Below are 25,299 nucleotides of genomic sequence, written 5' to 3'. Positions count from 1 at the left end.
GCACATTTAGCGCTACAGGACACGCATTTGAGTGATTAATTTTGTACTTAAAACATTGATTTTTAAAGATATTTGAAGTACAATGATACGAAGTTTTTCCATGATACATTTCATTCCATTGCTGTAATCTGTAACACCTGAGGGTATAATTACATTAATCCTCAGGGGGGTACACGCTTTCTTTGTGTACCATGTGTGTGGCAACCACAAGGAACCCTAGCTAATATGGTATTTGCTTATACAACTTTACACATCGGTACCATATTTCTCTAAAACATAAATTACACAGCTATCTGATCATTTAACTGAGAGATAAACATGTTTTTTACTACATCAGTGACACATGTTTACACAATTACACAGTTGGATACCTTCACACTTATGAAATTGTATTTTGTCTGTACTGTGTGAACTCTTCATATTTTTTCGGAACCATTGTGATACTATGAGAGCTTTGAATGATGTATTTGGTATGAGATCATGATTTTTAAAGTACGTTTGAGGCAGATGACACTATTGAAATGAGCGGAGAATATTTTTTATGGTTTGAAATTATTACAGAAAGCTACGACGTTTTTGAGATTTGACTGAGGTGTTATGATGTTATTATTACGACGACGATGTGTATTATGCTGCTGAGGTATGTTTATGATTAATAGGCTGATGCTATATGAGTTATTTGATTAAGCCACGTAGCTGTTATGATGAAATATTGAAGAAGTGTCGACGAATAAGGTAAGGAATAATGAGTAGTGTTTAGGGACTCTAGTTTGTGAAAAAGGTTGTTGGAAACCAAGATTCGTACTTTAAGAGTTATGAAATGTGTGTAAATGCGTGAATATATCACAATGCCGGCGAAAATTTTTTGGACACTGTTATATTTATAGGGTTTTGTTTCTACACATTTGCAACGCAAATTCTCGACCCGTGAAATTTTGTATATGAGACTGTCACAGTAGCGGAAACTGCTGTCGTAAATATTTCCGTAAGAAAGTTAAGTGACCACCTGCACGTAATGAGTCGCGGGCACCCACCTGGGCGACAGCCGCCCGAAAAAAAGCCATTAGCCTTTCAGCGGAACAGGTGGAAAAAAAGAAAGGGGAGGCCATTGTCCTCGCTATTGACATTTCCTTGTTGAAAGCATACTGTGGAGCTCGTAATTTATGATATTTACTAAAATGCCTGATGAAATGATTAGAAACATTTTACATCTATTGTCTTTGTAGTTAAGAGATTGCTCATTTTGTTTAATATCTGGTTTCCAGCTGTGTTGCAGCATTGGTTTTATAAAATAAACTTAAATGCATCTGCTAATGTGAACACTTTCTGTCAACAGATCTATTAAATAATAATTTTGTGATCCACATTCTTCAAAAAAAGGAGCATTTGGAAAGGAAAGAACAATAAGAAGGGACTAGTAACAGTAACTGCATACATAATATTCTTTTCAAGTACATGGTAATATTTCTTTTACAATAAGTTGTTGTGGTGCACCACTTTAATTACATAGACATTAAGATGTGAATATACATTTCCCTTATCTGCATTGTTGTTTTTACTGTAATATTTTTTCTGTTTGAGCTATGTCATGTTTAGATATAAGCTGCTGTTTGCCAGGCATAGTGCTACTGAACTTTAATTTGTGTTACTCTGCTAAGCCAGATTTATTTTTTTGTTTGCTGCGCATTGCCTCATATTAGTTGTAATGTTGAATTGCTTGGTAATTTAGATTTACTGTAGCTTGCTTTGCGATTTTCCATTTTTTTTCATTGCTGTTTATATTAAATGTTTTATGTGCTGCTGCATTGCCTCGTCCCTTAGTTTAGCATCTGAGCTCAGTAGATTTAAGTTAGCTTAAGAGGGGGTAGCCTCTAAGAGAATGAGTTGCGATGAATTGGAAGAAATGCATTCAGAAGTTATACGAAAAAAAGTACAGAAAACAGGTTTAGGTAGGATTTTCTTGGAAATAAATGTTGAGGTAAGAAATGTGTGAACATATAAATACAGAAAGCATTCTTAGATAGAATTTTTTTTGGTGGAAACAAAGGATGAAATAAGAGGAAAGATATATGAAGTTTTGGGTTGGACTGCAGTACCACATGTTACACTGAAAACGAACCCTGTCCTTTCCTATTGGTGTTATCCCACTATGTGTTTGTGTACCCTTGTGTATTTGTTTTCTTCCTGTCTCTGTGTACTGTTTCATAGAACTTTTTTCTCTTCTAATACTAACTTACATTCACTATGATGAGGAATACTGTTATCCTCAAATACAATTGGCATTAATAATGTGTTATTTACTTTGTAAAGATGTTTAGACATTATTTATTCTGTTTTGTGTTAATGCTCATGTGTGAAGTTGATGTTTCGAAAGTTATTCTGATCTTTTATGTATTTACTTATGTCATAATTCCTGTAACACTGATGTATATGTTAGTTCGATTCTTTTGTAAAGCCTGTACCACGAATGTTATCTGTATTGTTATGTTTTTAATGATGTATTTTGTACCTTTGTTATTGTATTCTTATGTTATAAAATTGTAATTGACACCAGTTTATCAAACTAAGTAACTTGTAAGCATTCATTTCACTGCACACATTTCCGTTGGTCATAGTATATGGACAATATGTGAGAAGTAGGGACTGTTAGTGTTTGCACGTGTGTTAATAAATCAGCAAGGGACTGGATAACAGCATTGCTGGTTCTAAGGACAATTCTAAAAACTTTGTGAGTGCACAAGTGGTGGTTTATGGACTTGCTATATTATCTGCAAGACTCTTCAATGGTGATTGTGCACCTGCACAGTCACAACAGATGGCTGCTGGCTATCTCCACAAGGACTACAGTGGGTCTACACCTTTGCTGACTCACCAATACCATTATCTCTACAAGGACTACAGTGGGTCTACATCTTTGATGATCCATCAATACCATTATTTCTACAAGGACTGCAGTGGGTCTGCACCTCTGGTGGCCCACCAATACCGTAATCTCTACCAGGACTACAGTGGGTCTGCTCTGTGATGACCTACCTACCAATACTCTTCAAAATTTCAACTGACTCTGCTGTGGGTTTGCTCTGTTGTGGCACATTACCTGTATGCATGTCAAGAGTCAGCACTGTCTTTCTGTTGGAAGGACAACACCACTTCTGTGTGCAATTTCTTTTACTAATGAGACTTTGTGAAAAAAAAACCTGTAATTACTATTATGATGAAAATTTGTAAAATTTTTTGTGGGGAGCATGGGGGCTATGTAAGTAGGCTGTTTATGTTTTCTCTATGTAAGTAGGCTGTTTATGTTTTCTTATTGGCAACGTTACGTAGCGCTCAATATGAAAATCACTGGCTGTGCTGTGTGCAGTCTGTGGCTAGTTTGCATTGTTGTCTGCCATTGTAGTGTTGGGCAGCGGCAGCTGGATGTGAACAGCGCGTAGCATTGCGCAGTTGGAGGTGAGCCGCCAGCAGTGGTGGATGTGGGGAGAGAGATGGCGGAGTTTTGAAATTTGTCATGAACTGCTATATTTATATATGATGATATCAAGGTAAATACATTGTTTGTTCTCTGTTAATATCTTTCATTTGCTAACTATCCCTATCAGTAGTTAGTGCCTTCCATAGTTTGAATCTTTTATTTAGCTGGCAGTAGTGGCGCTCGCTGTATTGCAGTAGCTTGAGCAGCGAAGATTTTTGTGAGGTAAGTGATTTGTGAAAGGTATAGTTTAATGTTAGTCAGGGCCCATTCTTTTGTAGGGATTATTGAAAGTCAGATTGCGTTGCGCTAACAAAATATTGTGTGTCAGGTTAAGCACAGTCTTGTAGAATTGTTCAAAGGGGACGTTTCAATTGTGTTGTATCCACGTCGCCACTGTAGAGTCTTGTACTGCAAGGGAGCAAGGGAGATGATGTTGTTATGGGTGGCCGAATTCCTCTTTCTACAACAAAAATGCACACGGGGATTAAAAAGTTTCTTTATTTACGTTAACATTGACTTAACTGGAATAGAGTCCATGTGTTGTGGTACATTCTCATCAGTAATAGTCCTCTTGCAGACCATACCCATAGTCAGTGGCGGCGGCCTAAATACATGCTGTTGAAAGGGCGTTGGCGGCTTCTTGCTTGTCAGTGTGTCTCTGGCCTCTCTCGTTATAGGAGCACTTGATCCAGCGCCTACTTATCGATCTTCGAGCTATGTCTTTGCTGACTGTTGTGCTGGCGACCGCTTATGCCAGCACACATTGCCCCAAATTAAGGTTGTCTTTATCACAAAAAGCAGTGCGCAATGCTGCAACAAAAAAATTTATCAGTTACCCAGTGATATAAAATATCTGACAGAGTAAAATTTGAAAATAAACTGGAAAAGTTTTTTTCTCGGCAACTGCTTCTATCCTGTAGGAAAAATTTCTTTGATTGTAATTTGTATGCACATAATTGGAGCCACAATGAAATGTTGTCAAAATTCGTCATATAAACTTGCTCCCTAGATGACCTGTTATATATATATGATACATCAGAGGAACTGGCAGGTACTTTCAAACCATTGAAGTTTGCACACTTCATCTGAGTAACGTCGTCGAGACACACAGAGACGTTATGGAGGCGCTGCATATGTTGGACTACTTCAAAACTAGTGCGGAATACAGTTGTACCTGGGGACGACAGATTACAGGATGCTTGAAATATTAGTTACCGTAGTGGCACCTGATATCTCTGTGCAAACTGTACATATTATAGTCTGTGTCTCTATCTGACATTAAGCACCCCACATTAAAAAAAATACAGGCTACAGTTTTGAATGTTAAAGTTCTCTTGCAGAGCCAACATACGCAGGGTGAATGAAAAATGTAACGAGCTCATCCCCAGCACGATGTCAGCATATTCATTATGTTTTAACAGATGAGAAAATCGTTCACGAATTAAAATGACCAAGATATTATCAAGGAATGGGGTGAAAACGGTTAGTAAACTTTTTCAGTTTTCCACGTTCAGCATGTTGTTATCACCAAATCCAAAGAAAGTACCTCCAAGGGCGAAAGTTGTAGAACAAAATACAAAGGAGAACGCCTATCTTTGTATGTGGATATGAGAATTTCTGAATGAATACTTAGCAGGAAATAAGTCATAAGCTGCTTTAAAAAATGAGCAAATACAATAGAACTGTTACAACAAAGGTACGTTAGTCACTTAGCAGTCAACGGAAATTAACACTATATCTCAACATACAAAATCTATAGCATAAAGAAATAACGCTTAAAAATAGATTCAGATGAAGACTAGAATGTCGACTGGTTATAATTAAAGTGCAGTTGCTCACAGAGGACTAATGTGGGCTGTAATTACCGTACGGCAGCGAAACTTGGTAGATATTCTAATATACTAATACGGAACCGATTTACGCTGTAAAAAAGTTAGTTCTAATTTTGGCCACCATCTGGAAACCTGACGTTGTGAATGCAAGAAAGACAAACAGAAATGTTTCCAGTGTAATGTATTGGGAACTGGATGTGGGCAGAAGATGTCAGACAAGTGAGAAAGGTATAATGTTTACTTCATTATTAACTGTCGCTTACACAATTTGTTCAGTATGAGCACTCGACGTCGACGAAGTGCTGTACAACAACTAATTTGCTCCTGTTGGCCAAAATTTGGAACTATTTTTTTTCCCAGCGTAGTTCGGTTCTGCATTAATGCATTAACATACCTACACCATGTGATCAAAAGTATCCGGACACACCCAAAAACATGCGTTTTTCATATTAGGTGCATTGTGATGCCACCTAGTGCCAGGCACTCCATATCAGCGACCTCAGTAATCATTAGTCATCATGACAGAGCAGAATAGGGCGCTCCGCGGAACTCACGGACTTCGAATATAGTCAGGTGACTGGTTGTTATTTGTGTCAGACGTCTGTTCGCGAGGTTTCCACACTCCTAAACATCCCTAGGTCCACTGTTTCCGATGTAATAGTGAAGTGGAAAGGTGAAGGGACACCTACAGCACAAAAGCGTACAGGCCAACCTCGTCTGTTGACTGACATAGACCGCCGACAGTTGACGAGGTTCGTAATGTATAATCGGCAGACATCTATCCAGATCTTCACACAGGAATTCCAAACAGCATCATGATCCACTGCAACTACTATGACAGTTAGTCAAGAGGTGAGAAACGTGGATTTCATGGTCGAGCAGCTGCTCATAATCCACACATCACGCCGATAAATGCCAAATGACGCCTCGCTTGGTGTAACGAGCGTAAACATTGGACGATTGAACAGCGGAAAAACGTTGTATGGAGTGACGAATCGAGGTGCACAATGTGTCGATCCGATGGCAGGGTGTATGTATTGCGAATGCCCGGTGAAAGTCATCTACCAGCGTGTGTAATGCCAACAGTAAAATTCGGAGGCGATGGTGTTATGGTGTGGTCGTGTTTTTCATGGACTAGGCCTCCACCCCTTGTTTTGCGTGGCACTACCACAGCACAGGTCTTCATTCATGTTTTAAGCTGTGGTGTCACCGCCAGACACCACACTTGCTAGGTGGTAGTTTTAAATCGGCCGCGGTCCATTAGTACATGTCGGACCCGCGTGTCGCCACTGTGTGATCGCAGACCGAGCGCCACCACAAGGCCGGTCTCGAGATACGGACTAGGACTCGCCCCAGTTGTACGGACGACTTTGCTAGCGACTACATTGACGAAGCCTCGCTCCTTTGCCGAGCAGATAGTTAGAATAGCCTTCAGCTAAGTCAATGGCTACGACCTAGCAAGGCGCCATTAGTAACATTGCATGTATCTAAAGAGTCTCACTTGTATCGCCACAATCTCCAGATGTACCAAAAGGATGGATTAAAGTTAAGTATTACAGAAGCTACGTACTTTTCTTTATAGCAATCATTACGTATCCTGTTTCAGACCTCACGCACCCTCTTTGGCTTAGCGCGTGCCTGTCGGCTTCCTCTCATTGTGTCTAGGCTGTCTTGCCTTGACACAACATAAGCACCTTCTTGCTTCCCACTGCTGAAGAGCAATTCGGGGATGGCGACTGCATCTTTCAACTCCATCGAGCACCTGTTCATAATGCACGGCCTGTGGCTGAGTGGTTACACGACAATAACATCCCTGTAATGGACTGGCCTGCACAGAGTCGTGACGTGAATCCTACAGAATACCTTTGGGATGTTTTGGAACGCCGAATTCGTGCCAGGCCTCACCGACCGACATCGATACCTCTCCTTAGTGAGGCACTCCGTGAAGAATGGGCTGACATTCCTCAAGAAACCTTCCAGCACCTGACTGAACGTATGCCAGCGAGAGTGGAAGCTGTCATCATGGATAATGATGAGCCAACACCATACTGAATTCCAGCATTACCGATGGTGGGTGCCACGAACTTATAGTCATTTTCAGCCAGGTGTCCGGATACTTTTGATCACGTAGTCTACATAGATCTTGGTTCCCTCATGATAAACATCTGATACCACGTAATCGATTTGCCACCTTTCTGTCAATTCGTTTTGTTAGTATCAGTACAAAAGCATGAATAACACTGTTACAACAGAAGCCAGTGGAGAAGTCCCAGGAGTGGGTGCTAACCACAGTAGCAAACATTAGCAACATCTTAAGGATACAACTTAGTTGCAAAACAGAACATACTGAATGTGACACTGTTCACTGAGGCACTCCAAGTGAGAGAGCAGACTTACGCGGAGCTGGACCGAGGCTGGAGTCGACGGACGCGGATTCGGCACCCTGATCATCTGACTGAGAACTCCGCCAAAATGCGGAATCTAGGGGTTTTAAAGAGTCGCGTGAGGGCACTGTTTTTCCCACTTAAAGCCACCCAGCCAATCCCGCAGGTCTCTTGCAGGCACCTGCGAGTCACGGTTTAGTTAGGTCCCCTCTACTGCTCCCAAAGCGGGGATGTTAATGCAGTTGCACTAAGTAAGTCCGTATTTGGTATCAACATTGTTCAGCTGAAAGCTAAACGTAACTGCTCTGCCAAATAAGGCTTGCAACATTATTGTTATACGTCATTTAGCCCCGCCCCTCGGGCTCCCTGAGTAGGGACTGCTAGGTCAATAGTTTTTTGGCGTTTTCGCTCTCTTTCTAACCCTTGTGAGTCTACTGACGTTGCTATTTCAGGGCTGGTATCAAGCTGCCTTTATACGCTAATACGTGCCTGTTGGTTACAAAGTTCTATGGTGGCAACCCACCACAGCGTCTAGACGACATATGAAGTTACATGTTAATTCCTTATAGAGAAACTAGCGCCCTGGGACCGCGCGGTCCGGGGGCGTCTGCATTTTCGCAAGGCTCTCCCCTTACGGTTTACTTCATGCAACAATATCTCTCCTAGTTTCGTGTGTCCTCAGCATCGTCTCTGTTTCCGCGCCTTGGAGCGCCTGCCCTCCTTTCTCACAGCTTCACGATAACACTACAGTAGCAAGGAATAATCAATATATTACACAATGCTGTAAAATGTGTTCATATCCTCCTGGATTTACCGTTTTCTTAAGCACGATAAGGGGCCAAACTCTAACCACGAGAAACAGTCCCCTATCGTAACACCAACTCCCCCATAATTCAATGTTGGCACTACACACGGTGGCAAGTAATGTTCTCCAAGCATCTGCCAAACCCAAACCTTTGCATGGGATTGCCACAGGATATAGGCGTGATTCATTATTCCAAATCACTCGTTTCCAGTCATCCACTGGACAGCGGCGTTGCTCTTTGCACCAGCTCTAGCGTCGCTTAGTACTGACTAGAAATATGAGCTTTATGAGGAGCCGTTCGACCATTGTACCCCATTCTTTTTAACCCACTACGCACAGTCATTGTGCCAGCCGGACTGCTGGTAGCACTTTGGAACTCACTAGTGATTCCTTCCACTGATTTCATGCCAATGTTTACAACCACCTTCCGCAATGCAGGATATCTCTGTCCATCAGTACATGGCATGGCTCTAAGCACTATGGGACTTAGCATCTGAGGTCATCAGTCCCCTAGACTTAGAACTACTTAAACCTAACTAACCTAAGGACATCAAACACAGGCAAGATTCGAACCTGCGACTGTAGCAGCAGCGGGGTTCCGGACTGTCGCGCCCAGAACAGCTCGACCACAGCGGCCTGCTCCATCAGTACAAGAGGTCTGCCTGCTCTTGGTCTAGATGTGGTTGCTCCTTCATGTTCCCAACTCACAATCACCCCTCCAAAGTCGACTTAGTCAGCTTTAGAAGGATTGAAATCTTCCTGATGGATCTGTCACTCAGGTGACATCCAATGGCTAGTCTACGTTGGAAGTCACTGAGCTCTCCTGCCCGACCAGTTCTGTAGTCACTGTTTCTCTACCCTCAAAACACCACTCACCGTCTCCTTGTATTCGGTCCACCTCTCGTGGCAAATTCAAATGATTCAGATGGCTCTGAGCACTATAGGACTTAACATCTGAGGTCATCAGTCCCATAGACTTAGAACTACTTAAACCTATCTAACCTAAGGACATCACACACATCCACGCCCGAGGCAGGATTTGAAACTGCGACCGTAGCAGCAGGGCGGTTCCGGACTGGAGCCCCTAGAACCACTCGGACACAACGGCCGGCCCTCTCGTGGCATCAAGTGGTCAATGCCGCATTTCATAGGAGTGTGCCAATAGTCTTGATCACATAGTTTTTAGCTTACAATTACACCTGTTAACGATCATATTACCCACATTCCTATTCGTAAAATACAGTTTTCTGTGATCGTTTTTTATTGGGAGTTTTCGGGCGCGTCTACAAATCAGCATGACACTTTGGCTATCTTTCGTAAACTATACGTTTCGGGTCGCAACTAAATTGCACACTCTGAATATAATTAAGGGCGTTTGTACGTCCTTGAGAATTGGCAAAGCGATCTTATTCCGCTCGAATCATTTACTGGCCAAACTAGAGAGTTGCTGTGAAACAAAGTTATGAATTTCACTTCTTACCTTGAACTATCGTTCTGATAAACAATGTTTCCCATTAAAGCGCAGTGACAGCATACACTTCTAGGTTAAGATCTGTACTGACACATCTTCTGAAAAATAAATTACTGTATGCTATAAACGGTCGCCGCGTACTGAATGCACAAATAATAGAAAAGCCACCGTGTTTGTTTGACTTTGAGCAGTTATTGGATTTATTATTTCATGAGTGATATTAATGTTTGTTATGCCATAATGAAGCTTATAGACTTTAAATTACTTCGTATTCAAGTATTACTTTAAGAAATTTGTTAGCAAAACTGAATTTAATGCGGGTTTTGTTCAACAGTTACTTTAATCTAGAGCTTTCAGTGAATGAATTTATGTCAATAAAAGTCATGCAAAGACTGAAACAATGCAACCCATCACATTTGTGACGCTCCCTTTCTTACATTAACACACAACAACGCCATCACTTTAACTGGTGAAACTTTCCAATCAGAAACTAGTAACTTTAAGCAAGTATTTAAAGCGAATGTAATAGGTTCCGTAATTAAATGTGGACACTCATTAATTTTCACAGTTGATATTTTTAACAAAAACTCTTCCCACACCTGACAAATGGCTATGAGTCTGGCTCTTCTAAACAACGCTAAAGAATGAATTGTCTATAGCTTGCCTTTGCTGGTGCAGTGCAGATGAGGACGTAGTGTTAAAGTACTCCTGCATATTCTACACGTTTCTAACAACTTGGATAGACCGAAATACCATGATGGCTATATTTCATCAGCATACCTGAAACAATACGGAGCAACATTTGTGGCACCCAACAATTTCGAAAAATTATTGCATCCACCGCAACGATAAAATAGAGACGACATTTATTTGCAGAAGTGCTTGTTATTACTTGTTACAAAGAGTTCTTCTTATGGGGCAGCAGCAGCTGTATAAGTTTAATTTGTAAAATGAAGAAACTACACAACACTTGCTCAATCAACAATCTTTTATTGTGTACACGACCGGTATCGGAACACTTAAATTTCCAGCACCTGGTGTAAACTTTAATAAAGAAGATGTTGTGTTAAACGACAATGAGACGGCATCCTCAAGTCTGAAATGTCAGATTAGGAAATATGCGGCTAAAAGTTCTAAAATGAATTAAGATAAATTAAAAGAGAGGACAGCACGTTACTCACAAATAAAATCACTTCACTGTCTGAGGTCATCGTCACCCCAGTGTTGTCATGGAACCAAAAGATCCATGTCAAAAGGATAAAAGAGGGACCTAGAAAAATCCGAAAAAACTAACATCATGACAGGAGACAAAAAGTCACCAGAAAATTCAAATATTTAAAATACAATAAAAGGGGAACGAGAAATCGCATACTGCTCGGAATTGCTATGTAATAGTAAATACTAGCCCTAAATACTGAGGCCGCACACGACCCTTAGTGCAGCGCGGTATGAAACAGTGGGAAGTAACAGCAGAAAGGAGACGGAACCATCACAACATTAGGAGGAAAGAGAATCTGTACGTTAAAAAAAAAGGAGAAATATAAGTTATATGTACACCTTAACCTGCCTGAATAACATCATAATTAACTAAAATATTTTTGTGATAAAGGTCAGTGCGTTCATTAATTGTGTAGAGGTGATGGGAATGAAGACTTCTTAAGATTTGTGCTTTCTTCATTTTACAAATTTATTAGTTAGTATTAATTGTTCTGAAGGCAGTACAAATATTCCATGACTTCTTACTATCATTGCCAGCAGGCTACTCTGCAGAGCTCAGTCTGTCTGCGGTATATCTCTTACAGGGAAGAAAAGGCATTCCCAAAGCGGAAAACGTCACTGCAGACCTGCCACCCTTTCCCTACGCTGCCCACCGGGACAACCTGCTGCGTGAATCCCCTCGTACACTGAGGTAACAAAAATCAAGGGATAGCGATGTGCACATACTAGTATACAGATGGCGGTAAAACCGTGTACACAAGGTATAAAAGGACAATGCACTGGCGGAGCTGTCATTTGTTCTCACGAGATTCATGTGAAAAGGTTTCCGAGCAGACTTAATTATTGTCGCACGACGTGAATTAACAGACTTTGAAAGCGGAAAGGTAGTTGGAGCTACACGTATGAGACATTTCGTTTCGGAAATAGGTAGGGGATTCAGTATTCCGAGATCGACAGTGTCCATTGATGAGAGGGTAAACTGGAAGCAACACATTGATGGTCTGCTGAAACGTCTGAGTTCAGCTACGTATGCTATTAGGGTTATTGCAAATTTTGGTAATAAGAATCTCAGTAAATTAGCTTACTATGCCTACTTTCATTCATTGCTTTCGTATGGCATCATATTCTGGGGTAATTCATCCTTGAGTAGAAAAGTATTCATTGTTCAAAAACGTGTAATCAGAATAATTGCTGGAGCCCACCCACGGTCATCCTGCAGACATCTACACTCCTGGAAATGGAAAAAAGAACACATTGACACCGGTGTGTCAGACCCACCATACTTGCTCCGGACACTGCGAGAGGGCTGTACAAGCAATGATCACACGCACGGCACAGCGGACACACCAGGAACCGCGGTGTTGGCCGTCGAATGGCGCTAACTGCGCAGCATTTGTGCACCGCCGCCGTCAGTGTCAGCCAGTTTGCCGTGGCATACGGAGCTCCATCGCAGTCTTTAACACTGGTAGCATGCCGCGACAGCGTGGACGTGAACCGTATGTGCAGTTGACGGACTTTGAGCGAGGGCGTATAGTGGGCATGCGGGAGGCCGGGTGGACGTACCGCCGAATTGCTCAACACGTGGGGCGTGAGGTCTCCACAGTACATCGATGTTGTCGCCAGTGGTCGGCGGAAGGTGCACGTGCCCGTCGACCTGGGACCGGACCGCAGCGACGCACGGATGCACGCCAAGACCGTAGGATCCTACGCAGTGCCGTAGGGGACCGCACCGCCACTTCCCAGCAAATTAGGGACACTGTTGCTCCTGGGGTATCGGCGAGGACCATTCGCAACCGTCTCCATGAAGCTGGGCTACGGTCCCGCACACCGTTAGGCCGTCTTCCGCTCACGCCCCAACATCGTGCAGCCCGCCTCCAGTGGTGTCGCGACAGGCGTGAATGGAGGGACGTATGGAGACGTGTCGTCTTCAGCGATGAGAGTCGCTTCTGCCTTGGTGCCAATGATGGTCGTATGCGTGTTTGGCACCGTGCAGGTGAGCGCCACAATCAGGACTGCATACGACCGAGGCACACAGGGCCAACACCCGGCATCATGGTGTGGGGAGCGATCTCCTACACTGGCCGTACACCACTGGTGATCGTCGAGGGGACACTGAATAGTGCACGGTACATCCAAACCGTCATCGAACCCATCGTTCTACCATTCCTAGACCGGCAAGGGAACTTGCTGTTCCAACAGGACAATGCACGTCCGCATGTATCCCGTGCCACCCAACGTGCTCTAGAAGGTGTAAGTCAACTACCCTGGCCAGCAAGATCTCCGGATCTGTCCCCCATTGAGCATGTTTGGGACTGGATGAAGCGTCGTCTCACGCGGTCTACACGTCCAGCGCGAACGCTGGTCCAACTGAGGCGCCAGGTGGAAATGGCATGGCAAGCCGTTCCACAGGACTACATCCAGCATCTCTACGATCGTCTCCATGGGAGAATAGCAGCCTGCATTGCTGCGAAAGATGGATATACACTGTACTAGTGCCGACATTGTGCATGCTCTGTTGCCTGTGTCTATGTGCCTGTGGTTCTGTCAGTGTGATCATGTGATGTATCTGACCCCAGGAATGTGTCAATAAAGTTTCCCCTTCCTGGGACAATGAATTCACGGTGTTCTTATTTCAATTTCCAGGAGTGTATTTAAGGATCTAGGGATCCTCACAGTAACCTCACAGTATATATATTCACTTATGAAATTTGTTGTTAATAATCCAACACAGTTCAAAAGTAATAGCAGTTTGCATAGCTATAACACCAGGAGAAAGGATGATCTTCACTATGCAGGGTTAAATCTGACTTTGGCACAGAAAGGGGTAAATTATGCTGCCATAAAAGTCTTTGGTCACCTACCAAACAGCATCAAAAGCCTGACAGATAGCCAACCAACATTTAAAAATAAATTAAAAGAATTTCTAGATGACAACTCCTTCTACACATTGGCTGAATTTTAAGATATAAATTAAGGGAGGGAAAAAAAACTTAAACATTAGTGTCATGCAATATTTTGTGTAATGTACTATCTTGTACAGACATCTTTTATTAACCTGACACGTTCCACATCATTACGAAGTGTCGTATTCATGATCTATGGAACACGTATTAATCTAATCTAATCTAATCTAAGAGTGTGCTCAGAATACCAAATCTCAGTCATTACGTCTCACAACGCAGTTGCTGACGACCTTCACTTAACTACCGACAGCAGCGGCATTTGCACAGAGTCGTTACTGCTAATAGACGAACAGCACTGCCTGAAATAACCGCAGAAGTCAATGCAGGACGTACGATGAAGGTATCCGTTAGAACAGCGCGGCGAAATTTGGCGTTGATGGGCTACGACAACAGACGACCATAGCGAGTGCTTTTGTTAAGAATACGACATCGCCTGCAGCGCCTGTCCTGAGCTCGTTAACGTATCGGCTGAACCCTAAACGACTGGAAAACCTTAGCCTGGTCAGATGAGTCCCGATTTCAGCTCGTAAGAGCTGATGATAGTGTTCGAGTATGGCGCAGACCCCGCAAAGTCATGGGCCCAAGTTGTCAACAAGGCATCTTGCAAGCTTTTGGGTGCTCCATAATGGCGTGGGCTGTGTTTACATGGAATAGACTTGGTTCTCTAGTCCAACCGAGCCGATCGTTGACTGGAAATGGTTATGTTCACCTACTTGAAGGCCATTTGCATTCATGGACTCCATGTTCCCCAACAATGATGTCATCGGGGCACAATTGTACCCGATTAATTTGAAGAACATTCTGCACAATTCGGGCGCATGATTTGACCACCCAGGTCGCCCGACAAGAATCTCATCGTACATTTATGGGACATAATCGGGAGATCTGTCCGTGCAGAAAATCCAGCACCGGCAACAGTTTCGAAATTATGAGCGTCTATAGAGGCAGCATGGCTCATTATTTCTGTAGGGGACTTCCAGCGATATGTTAAGTCCATGATAAGTCGAGTTACTGTACTACGGCGGCCAAAAGGAGGTTCGACACGATATTAGGACGAATCCCATGACTTTTGTCATCTCAGTTTAGAAAAGAGGAGAGGAACAGAACGACAAAGGGAACAGGTTGTTTGTCCTCGGGCCTAATGGCTGCCACATTTCCCGTACAGAATACTATGCTTTGCTTTACAAATATTTCAATTACCCTTAGGATGAGCTCAGTCCTACCATACGTACGGGGACGTAACGAAAAATAATGTCTATGAATTTTTAGGTGAATACTCTTAAAGCTTTTTAAATAAAACAAACCTTATTAACAGTCTATATCTTTATTTTCATGTCTACATATCTGCAGTCCTGTATCACTAGAGGGTACCGAATTATAGCGTATGGCAGTGTGTAATTTAACTATGTCGGTGGGTGAGAAACACTCTGCTGCATTAGCGTTTTTCAGCATGACAAAACCAGACCACACACGAGTACTGCTACATCTCCAGCAATGCAACACCTTGGATTCACTGTGATTGATCACCCTTGATGCAGTCTCGACTTGACCCATCTGACTTTCATCATTTCCAATACTTACAGAACAACTTCGAGGGCTTCATATTGATGGTGACGAAGCTGTGCAAGAGGAGGTGATGTGGCTCTGTCAACAAACATTTTACGGTAACTGTATCAACAAACTCGTGTCTCGTAGAAACAAATGTGATCGTCACCAGGGTGACTATATTGAGAAGCAAATATGTAGATATGAAAAATGAACATATAGAATGTTAATAACGTTTGTTTTATTTAAAAAGTCATAACAGTTTTTAGGTAAAAATTTGGCGGCTTTATTTTTAAGCATGCCCTCGTAAATTATTTATAATATATTAATGATCTTTTAATTTTACGTATTTAAAAATAGCAAAACTCTTTTTTTTCATTTGTAAATTCAAAAATGCACAGCTTCTCCTGAAACCAAATGTTTCTGTGAAATATCTTGTGATTTTGAAGTAAATTTTTTTAAAAAAACTAGTGTTTAATGTTGTATTGCACACATGTCAAACCTTTAAAAACACCTCTAATACCCCAGAAATCCCCGACTTCTCATCTCATTAATAATAAAGTACGGGGCAAACTTCGAATCAGTAGTTTCCAACAATTTAAACTACGTAATTTCAAATACAATAACACGAAATTATTAATAGGCATCCAACAACTTAAGAAAAAGTAATGCTATAAAATGCAAAAAGCAAATCCTGTTTCTACGTAATTTATTCTTGAACCTGGTCTTTCATTACAGATAACGTTGTCGTTTTGCTACTGATAATTAAATTAATATCTAAATCTACATCTATATATACACACATCAACCACAACATTATGAACATAGACCTACTATCGATATATACCCGTCCAGGTGATAGCAGCTAACCTGGCGAGGAATGACTGCTAGCAACACACACACACTGTGCACATAGTATCAGTGAGCTTGCTACCCGTGACTCCGTGTGTACAACGGGGAAGGCGCACGGTTTATCTCAGTTTGACCGAGGCCCTGAGACTTGGCACGAGCATTTCGGAAACAGCACGACTTGTCGGGTGTTCGGGGTGCTGCGATAGTGTCTTCAGCACATGGCGAAACCAAGGTGAAACCACTTCCGGACGTCGTGGGGTTGGGCGGTCACCCCTGTTTACAGATGTCGGAAGTCGTAGCCTGTGCAGATTTGTAAAACAGAACAGGCGGTGAACTGCGGCGGAATTAACATCAGACTTTAATGTTGGGCAAAGTACAAGTATGTCTAAACAGACAGCGCATCGAACACTCCTAACGATGGTCCCCCGCAGCCGAAGATCGATGTATGTGCCAATGTTATCACATTCGGCATCGGCAACTACGACTGAAATGGGCACTTGATCATCGGCTTTCGACGTTGGCGCAGTGGCAGAGCGTTGCATGGCCTGGTGAATCCCGATACCGTCTTCATCATGCCAATGAGAGGGCGCGAATCCCTCGTCTTTCAGGGGAACAGCTCCTTATCACCTACACTGCGGGACGTAGACAAGTTGGCGGCGGTTCCATTATGCTCTGGGGAACTTTCGCGTGGGCATCAGTGGGTCCGTGGGTCCAGTGGAGCTCGCGCAAAGCACCATGACGACCAAGGCGTATCGTAGACTGGTTGTAGACCACGTACACCCCTTCATGACGATCAAGTTTCCCGACGGCAGTGGCATTTTTCAACAAGATAATGCGTCATGTCACAAGACGAGGAGTGTGATAGAGTGGTTCGAGAAACACAGCGGCGAGTCCAGTTGATATTCTGGCACCCTATCTCGCCAGGTCTGAACCAGACCGAAGACATCTGGGATGTGATTGAACGTGGCATGAGAGCTCATCGCCCCCATCCCAGGAATTTGCGGGAGTTAGGTGAGGAACCGCGCGGCCGCTACGGTCGCAGGTTCGAATCCTGCCTCGGGCATGGATGTGTGTGATGTCCTTAGGTTAGTTAGGTTTAAGTAGTTCTAAGTTCTAGGGGACTGATGACCTAAGATGTTGTCCCATAGTGCTCAGAGCCATTTGAACCATTTGAGTTAGGTGACTAGTGAGTGCGGATGTGGTGCCAGCAGCCTACCAAGACCTCATTCCTTCCATGCCACGACGCGTCGCCGTTGTTATCCACACCAAAGGTGGACACACCGGCTATTAAGCCGGTGATCATAATGTTGTGGCTGATGGTTGTACACACCGCTAGCTACTGCACAGAGTACGTCTGAGAGTACCGATAATAGTGATTCTCTGCTCTATTTCATTCGTGTACTGGCCTTTATCCCGTATCTTCACGGGATCAGAAGGTTAATTTTCAGATTTTGCTATGTCAGTGGGAGAAGGTGGCCGGAAGCCCTTCCTGCCGCCACCACTTTCTCCTCCGGGACGGAATTTGTGTGCGTCATCTATGTGTGTCTAGGGTCATCCAGTCTGAAAGCGTGAGTTTTTTAAATGTTTGCGAATCGCGTAACTGATGCGGGAAGTGGATACCAGGCCAGTGTTCACCTAGTCGGAAGTGAGTAATCACCTATACACCACATCCACTCTGGCCGACACGCCGGCCCTCGTCGGTAATCTGCCGGGCGAATTCGACCTGGGGCCGACACGTCTTCCGAAATGCAGCAAGCGCTGTGCTTACGCGCACAGCTTCCCGGGCGGGTTGTGAACGGTATTATAGTGACACATAATTCTTATTTTGGAAGTTTTAGCCAAGATTATCATGTAATGTGCCATTACCCAGTTAGTTCACTGAGGAACTAGAAAAAAAGATCGTCTATCCTTAGATAACCTGGATGTATCGGTTCTCGCTCACTTCTACTCACGCTGCTAGATGCAAAGAGTTACCAATCATGCGTCGGGTCAACTCTATCTTCAATTTAATGGTACGTTTCTTTGAGTTTGGAAGTTAGTCTGCAGTTTTCTCCACTTATATGTGTTTCGCTACAATCATAAGTGCTTGCTTTTTACAGTTATGCTTAAACTACGTAGTTTCAGTCTATATGTTTCGTAGTAAAAATACTAATACATTTAATTCTTGATTTCTCTGTGTTTCGCCCTTTCGCACTTGTTTCTTCATTACTCAGCCATCTTCAGTTACATCATACGTTGCACGTCTCCATAAGAAATTGTATGTTTGATGCTCTTCAAGATTTAGCCATTATATCTGGACTCCTACATTATATCATAACCCATTGTATTGTTATAGCACATTCTTTCGTCTTCACGTCTGACACTTTCTTTAACTCTAGAACACTAAAGGGGGGAAATCTTACATTGTTACTAAACCATCGTAAATCTTATTACTGGATGTCTTAATTGACAGTTCTGTGAACTAGTTTATTACAGTTGTAAGGCCTCCAATGGTATGTCAATACAAAAAAGGACAAAAGACCTGTTTTACAGCCTATATTGACAATGCTAGACTGATGGGAACCGTGAAATCGTGCCAGCTGCAGTCCTTAATTTTACGAGGAGTTAATTACTTTGGGTTAATAACTCGCCAATTTCATCATTTTAGTTTATGTCTTTCTCTTTTCTTTCAATATATAATTATTACCCTCTCCTCATATTATAGTCTATTGCAGTTTTCATTGGTTTGGCTAATCGTGCGACATAAAACTTTCAATAATATCAATTTCATGCACTTTACATTGATACTATTAGCATCCCATGAGTACACACATAACCTTTTAGTCTTCATTTTAAATTTAACGTTACTATTCAACAGTACTAAATGTTGATCTGAATTAAAGTCAGCACTTGTGTATCGTTCATCCGCCAGAGATTAGTTTCTGAATTGCTGTGTCACTGTAGAGAACCCATTTTCGTATCCTGTTCTGTCTGTTTGTCTTTTACAAAAACACATCCGTTTCTAACGGCAACGCCAAGTCTTAAGATTTTTGAAGAGTTCGGAATTGCAACTTTTCCTTATTGATTCCTTATGGCCTCTGCCTGCAACAATTCTGTCCTGTTTTCCTATACCTATTGCAATAGTCTTGTCCTACATGTGACGATGGCACCCTAGTCTGGCCGCGGTCAGAGCTTCGGCTGGCTGGTCGGGTGCAAAGATGCAGGCTATGTTAAATGGAAGTGCTTATCTCGCCGGCCGCAAAGTTTCGCCACGCCCCGACCGCTCAGCTGTTGCGGCCGTAGGCTTGTTTGCCACGAGGTGTCGCAGCGCGCAGTTCACTGCTCCCTCACACTAGTAAACGGCGTGGCTCTGTGCATTGTTTGCACAGAACCGGGCATCATGGCTACAACTCTCGAGTCTGGTAATGTGGTAAACCATTTTATTATATAGCGTTTTCAGCTACTGCCTACGTACCATTTTTATCAGGTCAACCACGTACCGCCCTTGAAATTATTTGACTGTAACCCAGAACACATGTACGCATATTTAACAGGTTAAACGTTGTAAGTGCTCTTTTTTATCCTGTCTTTATAACCAGTGGTTTTTTCCACCTTCTATTCTAATTAAGTTTGTTTGATATGATGCTTGAAAATGGCTACGGAACCGAAACTTCGTAGTACACAAAATAAAAATAAAGTAGAATAAAAACAGTCAATGCAAGAAACTAACTTCTTTGAAGAAGATAATCATATCTGTAGACACTGTTGCAATAAATTATTTCGATTCATTAGGAAGTCATTTATCAGAATTAGTTATATAAAATGATTTACTTATCAACATGGAACACAATAAAATATCGAACTGGCTGTCAGAGACAACTACCTCAAATAATGAAGTTGTAAAAGAATATTCACTATCAAACAACAGTCATACATTTCAAAGAAATCAGATTTTTAACTCCGATCTCCTAAACTGACATACGGGTGGGAGAGCGGTGTGCTGACCACATGCCCCTCCATATCCGTATCCACTGACGCCTGTGGGTGAGGATGACACGGCGGCCGGTCGGTACCGTTGAGCTTTCATGGCCTGTTCGGGCGAAGTTCAGTTTTATAGATATTTTAATAAACTGGCCGATCTGCATTGAAACTTACTCAGAGCTGTTGCCACTGTGATATGCCAACTGACGTTGTAGTGGGGAGCAATAGTGTTTTCCTCCAACATCTACTTTCACACAGTGAGCAATTTTTGTCTCGTTACGACGAGGAACACCACTACGACGCGCGCACAGTCTTTCACCTAACGTGACAGTCTATCGCCGATTAGTCTTACGGTGAGCCATGGCCGGAAATGGTGGCGGCCCCTCGGAAGAGGCTTCTTTTGAAGGATTCAGGGCCTTATGACAACGTTTCTCTCACACTCACTGCCTTCGTGTAAGTTCATGGAAGATATTCTACAGGAAGGACAAATACAGTATGTCCAACCACTACGTTGGGAGCGAATCATTTCTTCAGTTTTTATTTGGAAATTTAGTACCTTTGTGTAAAACCACTCATGTTGGCGGAACGTATTTTAGTTCTCCGTGGATTTCCCGAGCGCGCCATATCCCCCCCCCCCCCCCTCCGCCCACCCCCTTCTCCCGCGCCGTCAACAGTTGGTTGCCATGCGCTGGAGCGTAATGTTTCTTAACAAGTGACCCAGAAAAATCCCGCATGTAAACAGGGTGTACCACACGGCACAAGAGATGAGTTATAAGTTCTTCCAAGCACTAAGTTTGTGTGCTTAACGTTTCCCAAGCGTAGTTCATGTTGCCACGATGCCTTTGTGATATCAGTTCTCGCCGACATGGAGCCTGTTAACACACTGATGCACCTTTGCCTATTTGTAGCCTGTCGTCCTTGGTCAGTTCTGTAAAACATAACTTTTTCTAGATATCCAGGGTAGTCCAACAAAGTCGACCTGCAATATTTCTGATTGTTGTTAGTCCCAGTCGAAAAGCGTGATACAGATTAAGAACGAATTTCTTATCACAATATATCTGAAAGGGAGAAAATAGTAAATTAGGTCACACATTTGCGGAAGTTACTCTGCTAATAAGGACATACATATAAGAACAAACTCTCTGGGTCAACGTTTTCGAGAAAATTCCCCATCAACTGAAGCTGACTGTGAAACAACGGCTCATATATTATACTGAAGAAACCTAACTAAATGCTAGTTATCTTCCCTCGGACACTAAATGCGTTATATTCTTCAACGTTCACAGGCTACATTCAGATTCTCCATGCTAGCAAATAATCAGACAAAAAATAAAAGCAGCAAAACGTTCAGAGATAGTTCAATATCAAAAAACAGTCTTGAATTTTCTGGAAGGTAAGAAACAAATAACTCCAGAAGTGTCACTTCACGTAACGACACATAACAAATTGTTAGACACACATTTCACTAACGAATATATTCCAACTAGTAAAAATTTCTTGCGCATGTAAATGGTTGGTTCAAATGGCTCTGAGAACTATGGGACTCAACTGCTGTGGTCATAAGTCCCCTAGAACTTAGAACTACTTAAACCTAACTAACCTAAGGACAGCACACAACACCCAGCCATCACGAGGCAGAGAAAATCCCTGACCCCGCCGGGAATCGAACCCGGGAACCCGGGCGTGGGAAGCGAGAACGCTACCGCATGACCACGAGATGCGGGCGCGCATGTAAATAAAATCAGTCTACATGAAATGGGAAAATGCTTGAGTTCTTACTATCTTACAACTCTTTCATTTCTAAAGGAAAATTTTACACAGTCCAGGCACATTAATGTGATCAGCACGTCAGCGTGCAATAACCACTCCCAGATGGCAGTTAGCAGCACTAGCAGTTGAGGATATAGAAAGGGTGTCGGGCGGCGGGGGATGAGGAGGCGACGAGGATAACGGCGTAGTCGTCTAAATGCGAAAATGAAGGGATTTATCTGACATCCAAGAGGGAGTGATCATTGGCTTTCGGTCCAAGGGTGGAAGCAATTCCGAAACAGCTAAGTCTGTAAACTGTTTACTGGCTGCCGTCGTTAAATTATACCGAACACGGCAAAATGGCGCTATACAAATCCGACGCGGAGGCAACTGTGGTGCATCAGGGTCATTTATGGCAAGGGTTAACGACGGCTACAGAGATGTGTACAGGTGAATAGATGAGCAGCTGTTGAGCAACTGACCGTCCAGATGAACCAAGGGGCTACCAACAGTGACTCCTCAACGACTGTTCAGCAAAGGTTTCCGCATATAGGCCACTGCAGCAGGCGCCTGTCTCATGCTCCCATGCTGACTGCTGTTCATAGGCGACGAGGGCTGGAATTTGCACGCCAGCACGGCAGTTCGTCCTCCACTGGGTGGCGACAGGTGGCCTTTTTAGATGAATCGCGTTGTATGCTCCATCGAACAGACGGTCTTTGGTGTGTACGACGTAAAACGTCTGATTGCAAGCACCATGCAACAATCGTCGGAAGGGTCCACACCAGAGGAGGGAGTGTTATAGCTTGGGGAATGTTTCCGTGGCGTTCCCTGCGTGATATCGTCAATCTGGAAGGCACAATGTAGCATCACAATTATGCACCTATCCTTGAGTATCATGTCCACCCCTACATATAGTTTGGTTTTCCTCTGCATGATGGCATCTACCAGCAGGACAAGGCAGCCAACAGTGTACTTGCTGGGTTCGAAAAGAATCAGTATGAGTTTACCGTACCTCCCTTGTAACACCACAGCTCTTATGCTGTATGAATTCATTTTGCTTTATTTAATGTTACATTGTTAATCGCCTGTGAATGTGTTCAAATTAATAGCATAAAATTGTGTATTCTTTTCTTTGTCAAACCTTTGATGTCGTGATTTGATTCTATGCAAAGTTGTGTATCTGCAATTTGTATTCTTTGTCCCATTTGGAGGGAACAGAACTTATTGTATGTAATTGTAATTTTGTGTGAATAATTTTTTGTAGAAGTGTCAATATGTGGAAATGTTCTGTTTTATTTACTACATTTGGTTGCTATTATGTAAACTGCTGATCCTCACTTAGGGCTCTTAGTTATTCTGTATGTAAAAGGTAGTGTGGTTCCCCTCGGGAACGGAACTGTGTAGCGCGCGCAAATTGTGGTTGGCCTAGGTGGAAAAGGTGGAACGGATAGTCAGTCGGAGACGAGCCACCAGTCGGAAAGGAGCTACTAGTCTGTGCACTGTCAATGTAAAGGTGCATATCATGCTGATTCAGAGAGAGGCTTTTACTGCTTCTTTCCAATGCCTCGGATGGGTGGATAAATAGCTGGATCTATTCTAGAATTTGTATGAATCATCGCCATGAAGATACGATAAAGTCCGGCAATTCTACCTGTAATTCCACCTACCAACATGCAGTTGCCACCACATTGCGCAATCACTGTAACGTAATACTATATTGATGTACAGTGAAGGATCAGCCTAATGGATGTGTTAGTGTGCTGAAATATAAGGTAATTCATATCGGAATTTATTTACCTACCTTGATTTTTACTCCTCATCATAACACCTCTCAGGGTCCTCTCCGTTTGAAGAAAAGTGATTACCGAGTGTCCTTACTGAAAGTACGTTGAAGCCTAGAGCTTTGTTAAATAATGCCTCTTGAACTTATTAGAAAGATAGTTAAAGCTAATGTGGTAACAGAGTGAGTTAAAGCAAATGTTATTTGTCCAATAATAATTTTCCTATTGAAACTGTTATTTAAAGTGCTGTTACCAACTTCAAACTTTAGGCTGAGTCTTATAAAGTAAATGATCACGTTGTTGTCTGTAGTAAATTCTAAAAAGGAGAGTCAGTTCCTTGCAATTTTGTCAACATTGTGTTTCGTTGTAGTAAAAGTGAGAAAGCTGCAGTTGTGAAACGTTACATTCTCATGTATGCCAAGTGTTTATCTTTCTTGTGTGCATATTAACAGTATAAAGACCACTCAGTTTGTGTAAACCCTGAAAGTGATAGTGTTTTTTTTTCTGTACCTGTTATAATTTTGAAAATAGTTCCTGCTGCTCCAACTGTTAGCTTCAATCTTAAAACATATGTGTGTGTTAGAGTTCATTGCACTCGCGTGTTGCTAAGTCTAGGATGTGTCTGTTGTGTTGTCCATTATAGTTACTTATACCTACTTTCATAAACGAGAATGTTAATCTTTCTCTTGCCTAATTAGGCTGGCGACCGTTTCCCTTATTCTATAAACAGTATAGCTAGGCAAAATTTTGTTTGTCACTATTCCAATATTAACGTAATTCTGACTTTCATTTCCGATAAGCCACTTCCATTAGGAACAATACGGTCAACTTAACAAAATTCCTCTCAGAGGGTAACACTGCTCTGTTGCTTTGTGCCATAGTTACTGTTACAAAATTGTTTTATGTTACAACCTGCTTCTGGCATTGAGGTTATGGTACAGTAGTTAGCAGACGGGGAGTGTTATACGTGGCGACCGTGACAGGACGTTGTTCAGTTTGCACTTACAGACGGAAAAAATTATAAGTAGTTAGCATTTTACAAACATTGAGTGAACATAAAACGTCCAGCGGCACGAACCTGTACATTACTTGACAGAACTAGTAGTGAAAGTTCAGTTTAAATTAAAAATAAAAGGTATCAGTACTTAATAATAGCTAAAATGGACAGGAAACTAGAAATAAATCTAGACACGCGAGAGCAGAATGCAACCGAGAGCAGTTCAAGCAGCACACCAACAGATGGCATGACGCGCGAGTTAAATTA

The sequence above is a fragment of the Schistocerca serialis genome, chromosome 3 (assembly GCF_023864345.2).
Source record: "Schistocerca serialis cubense isolate TAMUIC-IGC-003099 chromosome 3, iqSchSeri2.2, whole genome shotgun sequence".
NCBI classification, from domain to species: domain Eukaryota; kingdom Metazoa; phylum Arthropoda; class Insecta; order Orthoptera; family Acrididae; genus Schistocerca; species Schistocerca serialis.
Note: the sequence above shows the minus strand (reverse complement) of the source record.